Source organism: Tursiops truncatus, chromosome 17, assembly GCF_011762595.2.
Source record: "Tursiops truncatus isolate mTurTru1 chromosome 17, mTurTru1.mat.Y, whole genome shotgun sequence".
NCBI lineage: Eukaryota > Metazoa > Chordata > Mammalia > Artiodactyla > Delphinidae > Tursiops > Tursiops truncatus.
In genome coordinates this window covers 7,369,283-7,385,668 of record NC_047050.1, presented here as the reverse complement: position 1 = coordinate 7,385,668, position 16,386 = coordinate 7,369,283, and the positions used below count along the sequence as shown (strand labels likewise).

The window sequence follows — 16,386 nt, the reverse complement described above, 5'->3', positions numbered from 1 at the left end:
GTGTAGTTGCTGTAGGGTAGAGCTCCGTTGGGTAAGTTCTTCATAGTGATGAAATAGAATCATTTAGGACAGAAGGTATATGCAGCTGCGTGAATCTATTTTTACCTCTTGGAAAGACAGCCATTGTGTCATCCGCGTACTATGTCATTGGCTAACTGGTGGCCATTATGTCTAGAGAAAACCACCACCACCATCACCATTACTTCAGTCTTTCTGCTTAGAGAGTAATTGATGATCAGTTCTTAGTACAGGATATGTATTGCTTACATTTAGCAATAAAGAAATAATCACAAATTCCCATAATGTGAATGTGAAATGAATTAGAGCCAACAGAGCATTGCCCATTGTTTACATGTCAGATCAAAATTTCTTTTTGGGGTCTGAACACATCAGATGGCAGAGAGCAGCAGCATTCTTCCTTTTCACCAAGGGAACTTTTACTGTGCCCGGTTTCTGTTTATGCATGCCCAAATTGGTCACAGAGACAAGACTTTGGTGCTTCCCTGGTCTTCCAAGTAGCTGGTGGTGGCAACGAATGGTATTTACGCTGGGAACTCTGCTTGCACTAAACTCGCTTGTGTGCTGGCAAGCAGTCCAAGTACTGGCTGTCAGGGCCGGCAAACCTGTGGTAGGCTGTTTGTCTCTGAGGTTCCTACCTCCCCTCCTTGTACACCTTCTTCACTTTCTGTTCTTCCTACTTCCTGTCTTGCAGCCTGGGTCACAGAGAAGAAAGCTCTGATAAACAAATTTTCAGTAAGTTGATAACAATGCATGTTACTCCTCCTAGAAATATTTAAAATTTAAAGTAGGTTCCCAAGAAGGAGGACATTCTTAACAAAAGAGTAATTAGTTCCCAATGTGTGCTTCACTGCCACTTCCATGTGTACGTACGTCTTTATGGAGACATATAGGTGGTAAGAGGGCGAGAAATGTCAGAATAAAGCGTAGAAGAATATAGCTTTGTAATGTAGTTGTTTTTATTTGGTCCAAGGATTGTTGATTGATGTGACAATTTGTCAATGTAAACAGCCATTTGGTTGGTGGAAGATTCATTCCTTTTTCATTTATAGTTCTTTACCCTTCATCTGTTCTCCTACTATTAATGGGAGCAGAATTTAGAAGCTGTTAGTGATTTGATTACTATGAAAATCACTGACTGTTTTCTTGCTTTGTTAAAAAAATTCTTCATGGTTCACTGCAGCAAATTTCTTCCTGATTATCCTGGAAACGTTCGCACAGCTCATTGTATTCTTTTTGAAATATGGAAAACATTTGCTACAATTTCTAGTCACTAGCGGAACATGTAGGGCTTTAAAAACGTAAACAAGATAAATGCATCTGGTCCTGTATTTATACTCCAACTCTTCCTATTCTTTTGGAATTCAAATTTCTTTTTAGGTACAAATACCTACTCATAAAAGGCAAAGAAAGATTGAAGAGACTGTATTCAAATAAACAGGCGCTTTTCTAGTGTGATTTCATGGTACATATCTTTTAAATTATTTTATGTGCTTTTATTAAGAAGAAAATTTTACTTTATCCTTTTGGTAATAGGTAGTATACATTAGAATCTATGGGAAGAATTATGTATTTTCGCCTTTAATTTTGTTTGGAGGAATAAACCCTAAAAAGAAAAATAATTTCTTTGGTCTTTTAGGATAGTTATTACTACGTATTGTACAGAAAAAGCTCCATATATATTTTCATTTTATTTGTTACCCAATTTTTAATGACTTTATTTCAATGCACCAGGAGCTTCTCTTTGGGTGGATCAAGCTACGAGGATTCATCACTGTGAGAAAATAGTTCAGTGTCGCAAAAGAGAATGTCCCTTGTAGGTCTGTGGAGTTGACTCAGCACAAATCAGTAGCTAAAATTCAGGTAAAGGTAATAAATATCTCACAAGAAGACCAAGACTCTGGTCAGAGATTCTTCGTTTCTTAGGCCGTTTCTGAAGAAGTCATTTAATTTCTCAAGTTGCATCAAATGTTGCTCTGATGTTTTAATTTCTTTGATTCACTCTCTCTAAATACCAATAGCATTTACTGTATGAAATTCCATTAGCACGTTGGCATTCTGCTCTTTTCTAAAATGGATCATAGCACATAGAAAGGGCATTCAAACTGCCACCACTACCACCATCACTGTCACCAACATCAACAACTTGATTATGGCTTGGGTTGAAGTAAATTCATCTTTGTGGGATTTCACAGAGCAAAGGTGGAGTAAAGAGGTATCTCCCAGTCATGCTGTGCTTTATTACACACATGGATCCACAGAGGACTAAAGTTGCACTGCAGAAATGGGTCAGGTCAAGCAAATCAATATTTAATTAGCAAAAGAAGTTCACCATTGAAATGGATGGGAATCTCATAGAAAATGGTTCCTGGAAAATTTTCCTTTATTTATTTATTTAGGTATTTATTTACCGTAGGTAAAACGTTATTCTCTGTTTAGAAGAAGTCTTTACGTGCTGATCAAATGTCAGTCCTTGAGGGTTTAGGGTCTTATCCATAAAGCGATTAAGAAAAGTATATGATGAGATTTCTGGAGAAAGCATAGGCTATTCACTTAGTGAGAAAATGAAAGGACTAAATGTTGATATATAAACTTTTTATCATGTGGAACTCAACCAATTCACAGTCACAGTTTTCACACCTAGATCCCCAGGATTCATGCACTTATCAGTCTAAGAAGTGTACGGTGAGTGGCTGCCACGTGTTGGCACTGGGATAACTGTTGGAGATAAAAGGTGAATGAAAATCTCTGTTTTTCGGAAGTTTATAGCCTTGTGAGAAGACAAGACTTCACAGAAATAACTATGGAAATTAAAAGAGGCATGAAAATTGCTGTGACATTCTGATGGACTAACTCCAGCCTGGCGAGAGTTAGGAAAAGCTTCACCAAAGAGGTGACACTGATTGGAGCTGAGTCCTGAAGAAAGAGTAGGAGTTGAAGATGGAGAAGAAAGGAAGGCGTCAGAGGCAAAGTGAACAGCACGTTCAAAGACACAAAGCAGAGCTTCTCAGAGTCCTTCAGAAGCACAGGGGCGGGGGGAGGGTACTCTCTCAAAGTGCAGATTCCTGGGCTCACGCAGCTATATTTGGAATCAGAATCTCTGTGGGCGGGGCCTGATAATTTACATTTTGGCATGCGTTCAAATGTATTCTTATGTATGCCACAGTGTGCGAACCACTGGTGTGGGGGAGAGACAAGAACTTCTAGATTCCCTAATATTATTAATAATGAAGGTATCATAGGTATTACATGCCACAGTGTGAGAACCACTGGTGTGGGGAGAGACAAGAACTTCTAGATTTCCTAATATTAATAATGGAGGTATCATAGGTAGTACATATTACATGCCACAGTGTGAGAACCACTGGTGTGGGGGGAGACAAGAACTTCTAGATTTCCTAATATTATTAATAATGAAGGTGTCCTAGGTACATATTACAATTATTATCATAGTCTGGCAGTTTGATGTCAGATAAAGTCAATTTCCTAGGCAACTGTTGTCCTTGCTTTACTCTGTGCTTTTTAAATTTTCATATCTGGAGGACCATCACTGGTTGAGTTGTGTCCCCCAAAAGATACGTGCAAGTCCTATAACCCGCAGTACTTGCAAAGGTGACTTTATTTAGGAAAAGGATCTTGGCAGATGAAATCAAGTTAAGATGAGGTCCTAAGAGTGGGTCCTAATCCAATATGATGTCCTTATGAGAAAGGAGAGATGCAGAGAGAAGCGCACACAGGGGAATTCTGTGTGATGCCAGAGGCAAAGTGGGGAGTTTCGCTGCCACGAGTCAAGGCGTGCCTGGAGCTCCCAGTAGACAGAAGAAGCAAAAAAGGATCCGCCTTCAGAGAAGTCAGAGGGAGCACGGCCCTGCCAACAACTTGATTTCAGACTTCTAGCCTCCAGAACTGTGAGAGAATAAATTTCTGTTACTTAAAAAAAAAAAAAAAAAGAATTTCTAGATTTTTCCTGAAAAAAGTCAGTCTTACAATGGAATGTAGAGATTCAGCAGGCCCTTTGGGAAATACGGTAGACTGAGTGGTTGCCATATTGGTAGAATTTTTAGGGGTCAGGTGATCCGGGCTGTGTCAGGACATCTCCTCCAAAGCACTGCATCTTACCCTGTCTTTCACGAAGAAGGGATCACAATACCTGTGTGGCCTCTTTGGACTGTAGAAGCAGCAGGTTCCACGGCTGGAAATACTGCTCCAGCTCCCATGCTAAGTGGACCAAAAGGCTACTTACGAGCTCTGAATGGGACCGAGTAGGAAAGGTCCCTGCAGCAGGTGTGGGATGTATCAGTAGCGGGGCAGAAGGTGTGTGGAGCACGTGGAAGGCCTCAGTGGGAGAATCACTAAGCAGGCCCCCAGCCTCCGCTGTGCTCAAGCCATTTCAGAGCAGCATGGAATTACACACTTTTGAAAAGCATCTCCTGCTGTGTTACTGGGCTTTGGAGCACCCCGTGACCATGCAGCTGGATCTGTCCATCATGAGCAGGGCAGACCTAGTAAATCATAAAGTCAGGCTGGCCCAGCAACAATCCAACGTGAGATGAAACGGAGAGTCCAGGATTGAGGTCCAGCAGCTCTAGTGGGCAAAGCAGACGGCGTGAACAGCAGTGCACACCCCAGTGCGCCATGTCTGTTGTTCCTTCCCCCAGTGGCTTAGCCCCATAGCCATACAGAGCTTCCCACTGGAGGGAGAAAAAACCCATGCTTGCTTGTAGAGAGTGAGCTCGTTAAGTGGGTGCAAACTGCAAACGGACCACCACCATGTTGCAGGCTCCCTGCGAGGCGGCCTTGCTAGAGTGTGGTGAGAGAAAATTCTTCCAGTGGGCAGTGCACCTGGTCACCCACTTTAAAATGAAAGAGAAGTGGCCCAGCGTTAGAAATCAAGAGAATCCTGGGAAATAGTGAATGGCCTGGCCAACTGGGCAGGGGTTTAGAAGGAAAAAGATTGGAAGACCACGGCTATGTGTGGATGGACACATGGAGGGGACCTGACGACCTTTGTGTCACATGTTAACACGAGACAGGGTAGCCTCAGAAGAGACACTAAACAATGGAGCAGACAGAACGCCCCAGCCTCATTGGTAACCACCCTAGTGCTGGCGTGAGGAGCCCCTGAATGCAGGGGCCGTGGTGACTATGCAAGGGCCCAACAGCACGGACCTACACCCACCAAGACCCGTCTGGCTGTGGCTGCCATAGAAAGTCTAAACTGCCAGCTCAGAGAAGAAGTATGAGAGCTTCTGTCTTCTCCAGAGCCCTGCCCTGGATCACTTCCGTCCTATCCCAAAGGGGCTTCGGATTCACCCTCAGAATAGCTTCTTGAAAAATCCGAGAGATTGTTCACTTTGGAAACACTACCATCATACTTAGAATTCTTAAAACTTTTCACCTGCTGAGCTGCTAAACTGGACAGATCCAGTTTTCTTATTTTTAGTTTTTCTTTTCCTTTGTAGATTATTACAGGATATTGAATACAGTTCCCTGTGCTATACAATAGGACCGTGTTGTTTATCCATTCTATATACAATAGTTTGCATCTGCTAATCCCAAACTCCCAATCCATCCCTCCCCCACTTACCCCTCCCCCTTGGCAACCACAAGTCTGTTCTCTATGTCTGTGAGTCTGTTTCTGTAAGATCTAGTTTTAGTCCTAGTAGAAATAAGATTTGACTTAAAATTCTTCACGTTGTCTTTAGACAGTTAATAAACTGACATTTATTGAAGAAGTCAGTTTTAATAGCACTAAAATAGCATCACAGAACTCTCATGTTGGGAGAGGTGGAGGCCTCATGCAAAGGCCATGGGTGAGAAGTTGATTTTCTTTAAAACTCCACTTCCCCCATCTTTTAAATCAAATGTGTCTCAATTTCTGTAGGAAAACTCAAAAGCATTAATATTACCTTTCATCAGTTCACAGTATCTCATAATAACGGGTGAAAATCTCATAGAATGTACTTTAAAACACCAATTGTGTTTGAGAGAAAAAAACCAAAGTGATCTTTCACAGAAGCCACTGGTCATATAAAAGACCAATTCCATAGCTCGGAAAACATAAGAACATTCATTTGTAATGTTTGTAATCCGTCAAGATGTGAATACACAAAAGTCTAGCTTTTGAGAAATCCATTCTTGGCAGGAGAGCAATTTCCACTGGCAGAAGTAATCCTTGAATCAGTTAATGAATTATCTGGAATTTCAACATCCAGATAAAGCCTGCTTGTTTGGGATAAACCTGCTTTGTGGCTCCAAATTTGTAAAACTTTGCCCCGCCCTGTATTTTGAACTTTATCAAAGTGACTGGTAAAAAAAAAAAAAAAAGTCTCTATAGGATTTTGCCCTAGAAGGACAGCATCATACAATGATCTCTGGAGGTGTGGTGTCACTACAGCACAGGACAAAAGCTTCTCTGGTTTTCAGTGATAGAAATGATCACGGTGTATACTGTAAGCTGACGGCAGAAGAGGCGTCTACATTCCTTCACCGCAGGCAACTAGGCAGAAGAGCCGAACTCTCTGAATGCCTGATGAATAATCCAATGGCACATGGAACTTGAAAGAGAACAGGAATTGCCTCAGGCATCTTTCCAAAGACTGTGCCTTTGGGAGGCCTCTGCTTTTAGAGATTTTGGTAGCAAAATAATCAGTGTTTCTTGTATTGAATTAATAGCTTAAAATTGAATGAAGTCATATTAGGAACTTACACCTTTGTTTTAGGGAAGACTTAGCTTTGCACTTCCTGGGGTTCCGACACCCTTCTGAAAATCTTGTACACCTGCCTCGCCAGTTCTACTTCTCAGCAAGCGTTTGGCTCTCTCACTGTGCTGTGTGCTGTGCCCTGAATTCTCTCCAGTCCTAATGCCCCCAAGTCTCTGCTCTGTTGGAAATCCTCCCCTGCCACCCCTGCCTCCTGGTATCCTATCCATTCTTGAAGATCTAGTTCAAATATCTCTTCCTTGAAGAAACCTCTCATCTGTACAACAGGAATCAGTCTCTCCGTGGTAAGATCGCTCACAGAATTCTCACATTCAGTCGTGTTAATGAAACTGAGCAGGACCCTGTGGGGCTCCTGGGCGTGGAAGCCTTTCAAACAGTTGCTAATCAGGGAAGGGAGGGGATGCAGAGATGAGAGAGGAGCAGTAAAGAAACAACAGTGCCACCTTGGGGCAGGGTCCCAGCCCCCCCCCATAAGGGAAACACATAACAATATCTTTAAGCTCTTCTGCAGAACTAAAACCCCTGAACCAATGCAAGATGCTAACTACTTGATGAAGTATTCTTCAGAGATCAGGAGACCACCCGGGGCCAGATTAAAGGAATGCGCGGGGGGTGGGGTGGGGTGGGGGGTTGGGGGCCTGCCCTGCACACACCCTGCACCTTATCAGCAACCCCGCCCTTGCACCATCGCTATAAAACTCACCAAATCCTCTCAGGTTGGGACACATAGTTTCTGGAGGGCACAAGTCCACTGTGTCTCCCTTTGCCTGGCAGAGCAATAAAGCTATTCTTTTCTACTTCACCCAGAACTCTGTCTCTGAGATTCGATTCAGCACCGGCGCACAGAGGCCGAGATTTCGGCATAGGGTTTCGGCTAATGCAAACCTATTTAGTACAAGTGTATCTCCTTCTCCGAAACACAAGCTGAGATGGGGACTTGCCTCCCTTTTCCTCCCCTCCCCTGCTTTGCACACAGCCTGTGCAGGCGTCTACTTCCTGCATGTCAACACTTAACACAGACTCCTGCCACTGAGGTCTGAACTGTCTGCCTCCCACCCACCCCACCCTTCAGCAAGATTGTAAGCTTCAGGAGGGTGGTTGTTCTGGAAGTATCTTGGGAGTCATTGTACCCAGTGTTCAAATCACGTGAAGAGCGCGTGACCCACAGAAGACGTTTAGTATATATTTGTCGCTGCTTTATCCCTCTGCACTTGCTTTCATAGTGTGATAAAATTAGTAATGATTTTTTCATTTGGGTCAAACTGCATTAATTAATAAGCCTTCCCAATCTGTCAAGTGCTTTTGGAAATGAAATAATATTATCGTCGTCTAAGCCCAGTTCGCTTCCTCTAAAGCAGAGGCCAGGCACCATTATTAATGACTTGAATGCTTTGGAAGATTACCAGATTGTTTATACAGTCGAGAGTGAACTTCTGCAGGCACTTGGCCTCTCTTAAATCAGCAAAAGCCACAATGTTGGATCCAAAGGAAGGTACACAAATGAACACAGGGTACATTTCCAGTGTGGTAACTTTTCCTTTAACAAAAGGATCTCTGGAAGCAACCTGTAACCCTATGTGTATTCCTGTGACTTCTCAACAGGTAACACTAAGGAATTGTAGCAAACTGGAAACTATCATGTGCTACACTAAGTACGTTAGAAATACGTACGATTTATACCTGTGGTTTTCTAATTTTGTAATGTGTAATACAACTGTGAGGATTTGGTACAAGAGTTGGCAAAATGTTTTCGTCTAAACACTGTTACATTAACTAACTGGCTGTTCTGCAGGGGAAAATGTAACTTAGGAAAACTTCAGCTGAATGGCGTGAATGTGCGGAGTTCCAACTCCTTGACCGCAGTGAAACCCTATTACCCAAGTTTAGAAACTGTTTACATAAAATAACACTGAATCTTAGAACTTCTCAGATATGCAAACCCAAGATTAAATAACAACACGAATGACGCAAACCAGGGAAAAGGCTGTTACCATTCTCTAAAATAGGTCTTTTCATGGAAATAAAATAGGTGATACATATTTTTTTCTGAGTTAAAATTTGGTTCATTTTCATTTAGGGTTGCTATTTGTTCACCATTCTCCCAGCTGCATAACATCTTTGGAATGTTCTTAGAAACCAAAGATCCAGACTCCTTCACTCTAGTGAAAAGAAAATACAAATGCAGAGTGGAGATTTTATGCCCAAGCCCGTATTTTGAATTCTGCAGGGGGCGTCCCACAGACGCTACTTCCACTTCTTTCATAATCACTTCTGACATTTTCCAAGAGAAGAACAATGAAGTTGAAATGCGGTGAAAGCTGATTGTGTGAATTTATTTGGTTTTACGTACTTGGAATTAGGGCCATTTGGGGAAAATTTACTCTGCACTATCACTGAGGATGAGAAAACACCCTCCTCACCGGCCTGCACAGGCTTTTCTACTTTCATATCTATGTCTGGGTCCGTTTTTGCAAACCTTCCCCCTTTTCAACTTTGGAGCCATGATAACTATTTTGGCTCTGATCTTTAAATAATTTTGTGTCTATTAAAAATGCTCAAATACATCATAACTTGATAAATGTCTTCCTTATGATAGTTGTAGAATAGCAGTTAGGTGTGGGTTCTGGAGTCCAACTTCATAGATCTAAAACCTGAGCCCATTGTTACCCGGTAGTTGCTGAGCCTCTCCAAGCTTCCGGGCACCATCTCTAAGATGGAGACGACGGCTGAACCTCTGTCTCAGGGTTGTTATGAGAATAAATGAGATAACGTTTGTATACAGCTTAGCAGCGTCTGCTAGACAGTGAGTGCTCAAAAAATGGTAGCTATTGTTTATATGTGGGTTACCATTACTGTGCGATCTTCTCATTTTTCAAACTCTATTGGGAATATCATCTTATTTGGCCCTTCATTAGAATCATAACTGGGTCATCCTAAGCTATCTCTGCCAGAGAGGTGCTTCAGGCCTCACCTTACCGAGCACTGATACTAATTCATTTCTTTTTAATTTATCAAGGGACTTCCATCAGCTACTAATTTAGCAGAGCCCAGAGTCTCCCTGTGTGTCCTTGAGCTGAGATGCAGAAGATCAAGTATGTAAGTGAGGAACAGATATGAACTGCTTAGCCTGCCAGCTGTTCACCTTCTTGTTTTTCAAAGCGGCTCTTAGCAGCAAGCAGGGCACAAGAGGAAGGTTGTTTTAAGTTGGAACTTGATTTAATGTGTTCTGGACACAAAATTTTCACTTTCAGCCCCGTCAAGCCTGAAATACATGAACTACAACCTGCAGTGTATTCAGTGCACTGTAAGTGGCCTAGACGTCAAAGGGAATCAGGCATTAGGGGAAATCTGATCCTGTTGAGAAGTGGCTCCTTCAGGCTGGCTTAAGACGGATGTGCTTGGGCTTCCCTGCTGGCGCAGTGGTTAAGAATCCGCCTGCCAATGCATGGGAAACGGGTTCGAGCCCTGGTCCGGGAAGATCCCACATGCTGCGGAGCAACTAAGCCCGTGCTCCACAACTACTGAGCCTGCGCTCTACAGCCTGCGCACCACAACTGTTGAGCCCGTGCGCCACAACTACTGAAGCCCGAGCGCCTAGAGCCCATGCCCCGCAACAAGAGGAGCCACCGCAATGAGAAGCCCGTGCGCAGCAACGAAGATCCAATGCAGCAAAAAATAAATATAAGTAAAATAAATTAAAAAAAAAAAAAAAAGATGGGTGTGCTTGACTTGGTTCCTGACTTGGGAAGCAGGGACAGGGAAGTTAACAGTGGCCCCTCTGGAGCGGGGACAGAAAAGCCTTTCCAGATTCCTTTCTCTTAATGTCTGACTTTAGGCAGACTGAAGTGGCCGTAGCTGAGGCCACAGGTCCATTGGCTCCACGCACAGAAGGGACAATTGCGGTGTGGGAACACGACACTCAGCTCTGTCAGTGCTCAGACCTGCAGGGTCCAGGGCCTGTTTGCTGAGAGCGGAAAGAAAAAGGCTACTTCCAGTTTATATGGGGTGGAAATTGTTGCTCTGCCTTGTTTAGCTCTGTTGCAACTTGTTGACTTTTATTCTAGTTAAGACTCATCAAGGGGTAAAAATCTATAGAACCTGAAAGGATATTTATAACAGAAAGTAATCTAAGGATTATTTTTCTTTTTCTCCACTCTGTCTTTATTCAGAAAAAAATTTACATGCAATGTGCTTAAGTTGAAACAGATTTTTACAGTTCAAATCATAATTCTGATACTAAATAGTTGTTTTACTTTGGTCCCTTAATATTTCTGGATGTCTGCTTCCTCAGATAAAAAAAATGAGGGGCTTGGAATAGATGAGCTATAAAGACCCTGTCAGATTTAAAAACTTTATGGTTCTTCCAGAGGCTTAATTTATAAAAAAATATACACTCCCGTATCCCAGTCAATCCCAGACAATGGGCTGTTTTTCACAAACATTACTGATGTAGCATGTATTTTCAGTTTCCTTTGAAATGGAGAACAATGTGACACATTTAAAAGCTAGCTCATGAGAATATTACCCTGCGTTTATCAATCCTTCTAGTTAATTCTCTTGATAAGGACCATATGATAGAAACCTTCCTTTGCTGCAAAACTAACAGCAATCTAGACTGTATTTGATAATACGGTACATGCACGCTGTAATAGCTCTGAAAAATGATTTCATATTTGTTGCCAATTGAGTTTGCTTGAGTTGAGAAAAAGAAGAAAATTCACTTTTATGTTCATCTGTCCTGAATGACTGAACAGTTAAAAAGACATATGGTTTCTCCAGATCGTTAGAAAGTATAGCTGTTAATTTCAACGTGGATTGCTCTTGTGCTGATGATCCAGAAATGATTGCTATTAAGATAATAAGAAATTTCTTTTTCAGTTTTAAGAAAATATTCTTCTGTTCACGTACATGCTTTCTTAGGATGAATTAAAGGATGTTTACTAAGAAAGACAGGAGAGTAACTGAATAATGGAAAGCAGCATTATTTTAATAAATAACTCAGTTCACGGATGTAGTTTCCTACATTTCATCTATCTAACAGCAATCTGGCTCATGTCTAACCATTGGTGATAGCTAAAAGAGATAGTAAAGATCTGTTTCCTTAGAGAGGAACAAGGCTGGGAGATATTGGGTAAGCGAGGTCAATGGCTCCTCGTCTTTATATTCACTTTTAGTAACAAAGCTCCTATTCCGGATTAGGGGCAAACACCAGAGTACATATTTTTAATGATGTGTTAACTTCTAAATGCATAAGTAAAAAAATACAACAAAGGGCTTCCCTGGTGGCGCAGTGGTTGAGAGTCCGCCTGCCGATGCAGGGGACGCGGGTTCGTGCCCCAGTCCAGGAAGATTCCACGTGCCGCGGAGCGGCTGGGCCCGTGAGCCGTGGCCGCTGAGCCTGCGCGTCCGGAGCCTGTGCTCCGCAACGGGAGGGGTCACAGCAGTGAGAGGCCCGCGTACCGCAAAAAAAAAAAAACACCAAAAAACCACAAAGTGATGGTACATTAGCCAGTAGACATTCTGCACACAGAGATACTTAAGGGATGCTTTTTAAAAGCAAAAAACCAACCCATCTATACTGATAGTACTTCTCTTAATACTTTTCAATCTCTGATATCCTTTCTGGAAACATGGCACACATGCGCGCATGCACACGCGCGCACACACACACACCTCTTGAGTTGTTGATGGCGGGGAAGGAGGACACACCCTTCAGTGGCAGCAGTGGCAGTGCTGGGTGGGGCTGGGAACCCGAGTCACGGCAGGAGCACCGCAGGAGCACCGTGTGTACTGTTCCCTTATCTCCAAAGGCAGCTGCAGAACAAGGTACCCAGGAGAGGGGGAGGGCAACACGGGGTGTGAACTGGGGAGCATCCTCAACCGCTGCTCAAGGATGATGCCTCTGTCTCCAGCTCACTTTTAACAGCAGTGATACGGAGAGAGTGTGGAAAGTGAGTGACGGGAGAAGAGGACAGTGAGACGGAGGGTGAGGGAGAGAAACTGAGGGAGGGGAGAACGTCTGTCCATGAAGCACGACGTGGCCTCAGAGAAGGGCAACCAGGCATCCGGGGTTGCCCGTTGTCCTCATATAATTAGAAATAGTGTTCCTTCACTCTAAAAGTGTCAAAAATGGATGACAAATTGTTACCCCAGATACATGCCCCAAATGCTGGTAACATAACTGATGACAGGTCACCAGTCCTGGGGCTCTAAAGGGTCAACCGACACAGCCAGGGAAGGAAAATTGCTGAGGGTTCGCTGATAACTCGGACAAAAAGGGAGAAAGTGTCACTGCATTCTTCCTGTGTATTTCTATGATTTGATTGGTAGGCTGCCGGCAGCTTAGCAGCGTGGCTGTGTGGAGGTGTTTTTGTATCAAATATTACAATCTTAAGGTTCAATAAGACTTTCCCCTCGTCACATCTCTCCCACTGTCTCTGTCTGCCTTTTGCTGCTAAGACAGACCCAGTGGTGCTCATACCCTCGTGTTATCCCTTCCCCTCGAATGTAGGCTGGGATTTGGGGACTTGCTTCTAGCAGATAGAATGGGGCACGGGGGATGGGATGCCTCTTCCAGGTTAAGTTATAAAAAGACTCTGGATTCATCCTGATTCTCTCCCTCCCTCTCTCTCAAACTGGCAGCCATGTCCTGAGCTGCCCTGTGGAGAGACCCACGTGGAAAGGAACTGATGTCTCCGGCCACCGGCTTCCAGGGACGGAGGCTGCCCATGGCCACGTGAGTGAGCGTGGAAGCAGACCCTGCCCCAGCAGAGCCCCAGGATGACAGCAGCCCCAGGTGACACCTTGACTACAGACTCGTGAGGGACAGAGGCTGGCACGCAAGCCAAGCCCAGAGTCCTGACCCACAGAAACCGTGAGATGATGTTTTTTAAACTCGTATTTTGGAATAATTTATTATGCAGCAATCGATAACTTAGATGAACATCATTTTTGTCCCCTTTCAAGGTTCGTGGATTAGCTTCCCACCGACCACACCCGATTAAAGCAAATCCTGTAACTGGGCTATCACTGAACAAGGTTAATCGAATGTCTGCTGCTTAGTAGGAGGGCAGGGAGTCAAGAGTTTCTGAGGGAAACGGTCCCAGTGAGAGGGTGTATATGCAGGGGAGGTGTCATCCTGGAGAATGTGCCCAGGGCAGACCTGGCCTTACTCCCGTCCAAGGTCTCTTACAGTTCGTATCGTCTATGGGAAGACTCCATCTAGACTCCTCCCGTGCAGCCACTTCCCCTTCTTATGAGCTGCTCTTCAGCGATGGGGTCCTCATACAGGTTCTGCACCCGAGACCCCGACCCTTCTAGTCCATTTCATTTGGGGCGGAGGCCGAGGCCAGGCACGTGGAGCTCTCGCTCTTACTTTGTTTGGAGAGTGATGTTTCCACTTCCTGCTGCTGACTAGAGAAACTTTTGGTTGACTCGTTCCACATTTTACTTTGTAGGTTTGAAAGCACAGCTGATGTCATGGATAAATGAGGCCCCCGTTTCTCTCTGATAAGGGTTCTTATCTGGTTTCATTCACTCTTGAGAAGCAACAAAACCTGGTGGTTCAGAGCTTGGCTCTGGATCTTGACTTCCTGGTTTCTGGTTTTGCTGTCATGTTTACCAGCTGTGTGACCTTGGGCAATCTGCTTCACCTCTCTGTGTACCCGTGTACTCAACCAAACGCTGGGTAATAATAACTGTTACTGAGCACTGATGACCATGTATCTCTTATTTATTTATTTTTTAAAAAGTTTATTTATTTTTGGCTGCATTGGGTCTTCATTCCTGCTTGTGGGCTTTCTCTAGTTGTGGCGAGCGGGGGCTACTCTTCGTTGCGGTGCGCGGGCTTCTCATTGCAGTAGCTTCTCTTGCTGTGGTGCACGGGCTCTAGGCACGTGGGCTTCAGTAGTTGCAGAGCGTGGGCTCAATAGTTGTGGCTCGTGGGCTCTAGAGCGCAGGCTCAGTAGTTGTGGCGCACGGGCTTAGTTGCTCTGCGGCATATGGGATCTTCCTGGACCAGGGATGGAACCCGTGTCCCCTGCATTGGCAGGTGGATTCTTAACCACTGGGCCACCAGGGAAGTCCCATGTGTCTCTTATTTATAAACACTAGAAATGGTTAGCTATTTTTTTGTTCTGTTTTTTTTTTAGGAAAGAACTAGAAACTGAGTTTGACTTCTTATTTATTTATTAGGCTGTGCCAGGTCTTAGTTGCAGCATGTGGGATCTAGTTCCCTGACCAGGGACTGAACCCGGGCCACCTGCATTGGGAGCGCAGAGTCTTATCTACTGGACCACCAGGGAAGTCCCAAGAAATGGTTAGCTGTTTTACAATGCTGAAAATCAGGAATACATGAGAACAGTCTCGCAGCACGAGCATGAGGAAGTTAGCCTGTGCTTACAGGACTGCCTGGCTTTCAGAGAATGCTCTGTGAACCTCAGCTATTATTATCATCACAATATCATTTGGCACAAATATAAAGCAATCATTTAAAAATCAAAAAACTTTCTTGAGCTCTGACTACTTTCTCCAACTTAAATTTTTGGAAGTTGCCGTGCATTGTGAAATAACCCATGGACATAGAGTGGATTCTTAGAGAGTGGTTCATGACTCAGGTTCCTCAAAAGAAATAAGCCCTCCCTCTGCAAAGCCTTTGGAAGTCATTTGTATTCAAAGAGTGGGGATAAGTCCTGAATTCTTTCAAGAAAAGAGAAATTGCCTATTTAATGGGTGAAAAGAGAACACTACAGAATCGTTTATGGAACTTTTGAGGAACTGAAATATGTGAAATAAATGAGGCATTGTGGAAAAGTCAGTTCTGTTAGTCAAAGGAGAGTGTGATTTAAGTTTCACTATTTTTTAAAAATTAATTAATTTATTTTTTATTTTTGGCTGTGTTGGGTCTTCATTGCTGTGCGTGGGTTTTCTCTAGTTGCGGCGAGCGGGGGCTACTCTTCGTTGTGGTGCACGAGCTTCTCACTGTCGTGGCCTCTCTTGTTGCAGAGCACGGGCTCTAGGAGCGCAGGCCTCAGTAGTTGTGGCACACGGGCTTACTTGCTCTGCAGCATGTGGGATCTTCCCGGGCCAGGGCTCGAACCCACGTCCCTTGCATTGGCAGGCAGATTCTTAACCACTGCACCACCAGGGAAGGCCCCTAAGTTTCACTATTTTTTATCGAGGAGATGAATCTGGACCCAGTGATGATGCACAGATATCCACAATAACCTCATGTCATACATGCTATTCATAGCAGTAGTTTTCAGTGGACTAAGGACATGTATGTATAGAATGCTTGGTTTATAAGGCCTGGAAATGGATTATCTGTTTTGATAATATATATATAAAATATAATTATAATATATATTATGTATCTAATATATATAATATATATGATATGATATAATATTTTATGATAATATGATAATATATTATATATATATATTTTGGCCGTGCTGCGTACCTTGCAGGATCTCAGTTCCCTGACCAGGGATTGGACCTGGGCCACGGCAGTGAAAGCCTGGAATCCTAACCAGTAGGCCACCAGGGAACTCCTGAGTATATTATATTTTAAAAAAATGACAGCAGATCCTAGACCCTTGAAACTCAAAGTGTGGTCCTTGGACTGTCAGCACTGGCATCCCCTGGG

At 43.6% G+C, this 16,386-nt stretch overlaps 1 protein-coding gene across 9 annotated transcripts in view; it reads left to right on the top strand.

The window, feature by feature from the left end:
• The window catches only part of CA8 (carbonic anhydrase 8), a 299,496-nt gene that overhangs the window by 87,380 nt on the left and 195,730 nt on the right, over positions 1-16,386 (top strand). For 6 of the 9 annotated variants that reach the window (XR_012327172.1, XR_012327179.1, XR_012327175.1 and 3 more), the window contains one exon: positions 9,757-13,370. The exons of 2 other annotated variants lie outside the window; for them this stretch is intronic. The gene's annotated coding sequence lies outside the window, so the exon portion shown is untranslated. One more of the 9 variants, XR_012327169.1, reaches the window with a different exon arrangement.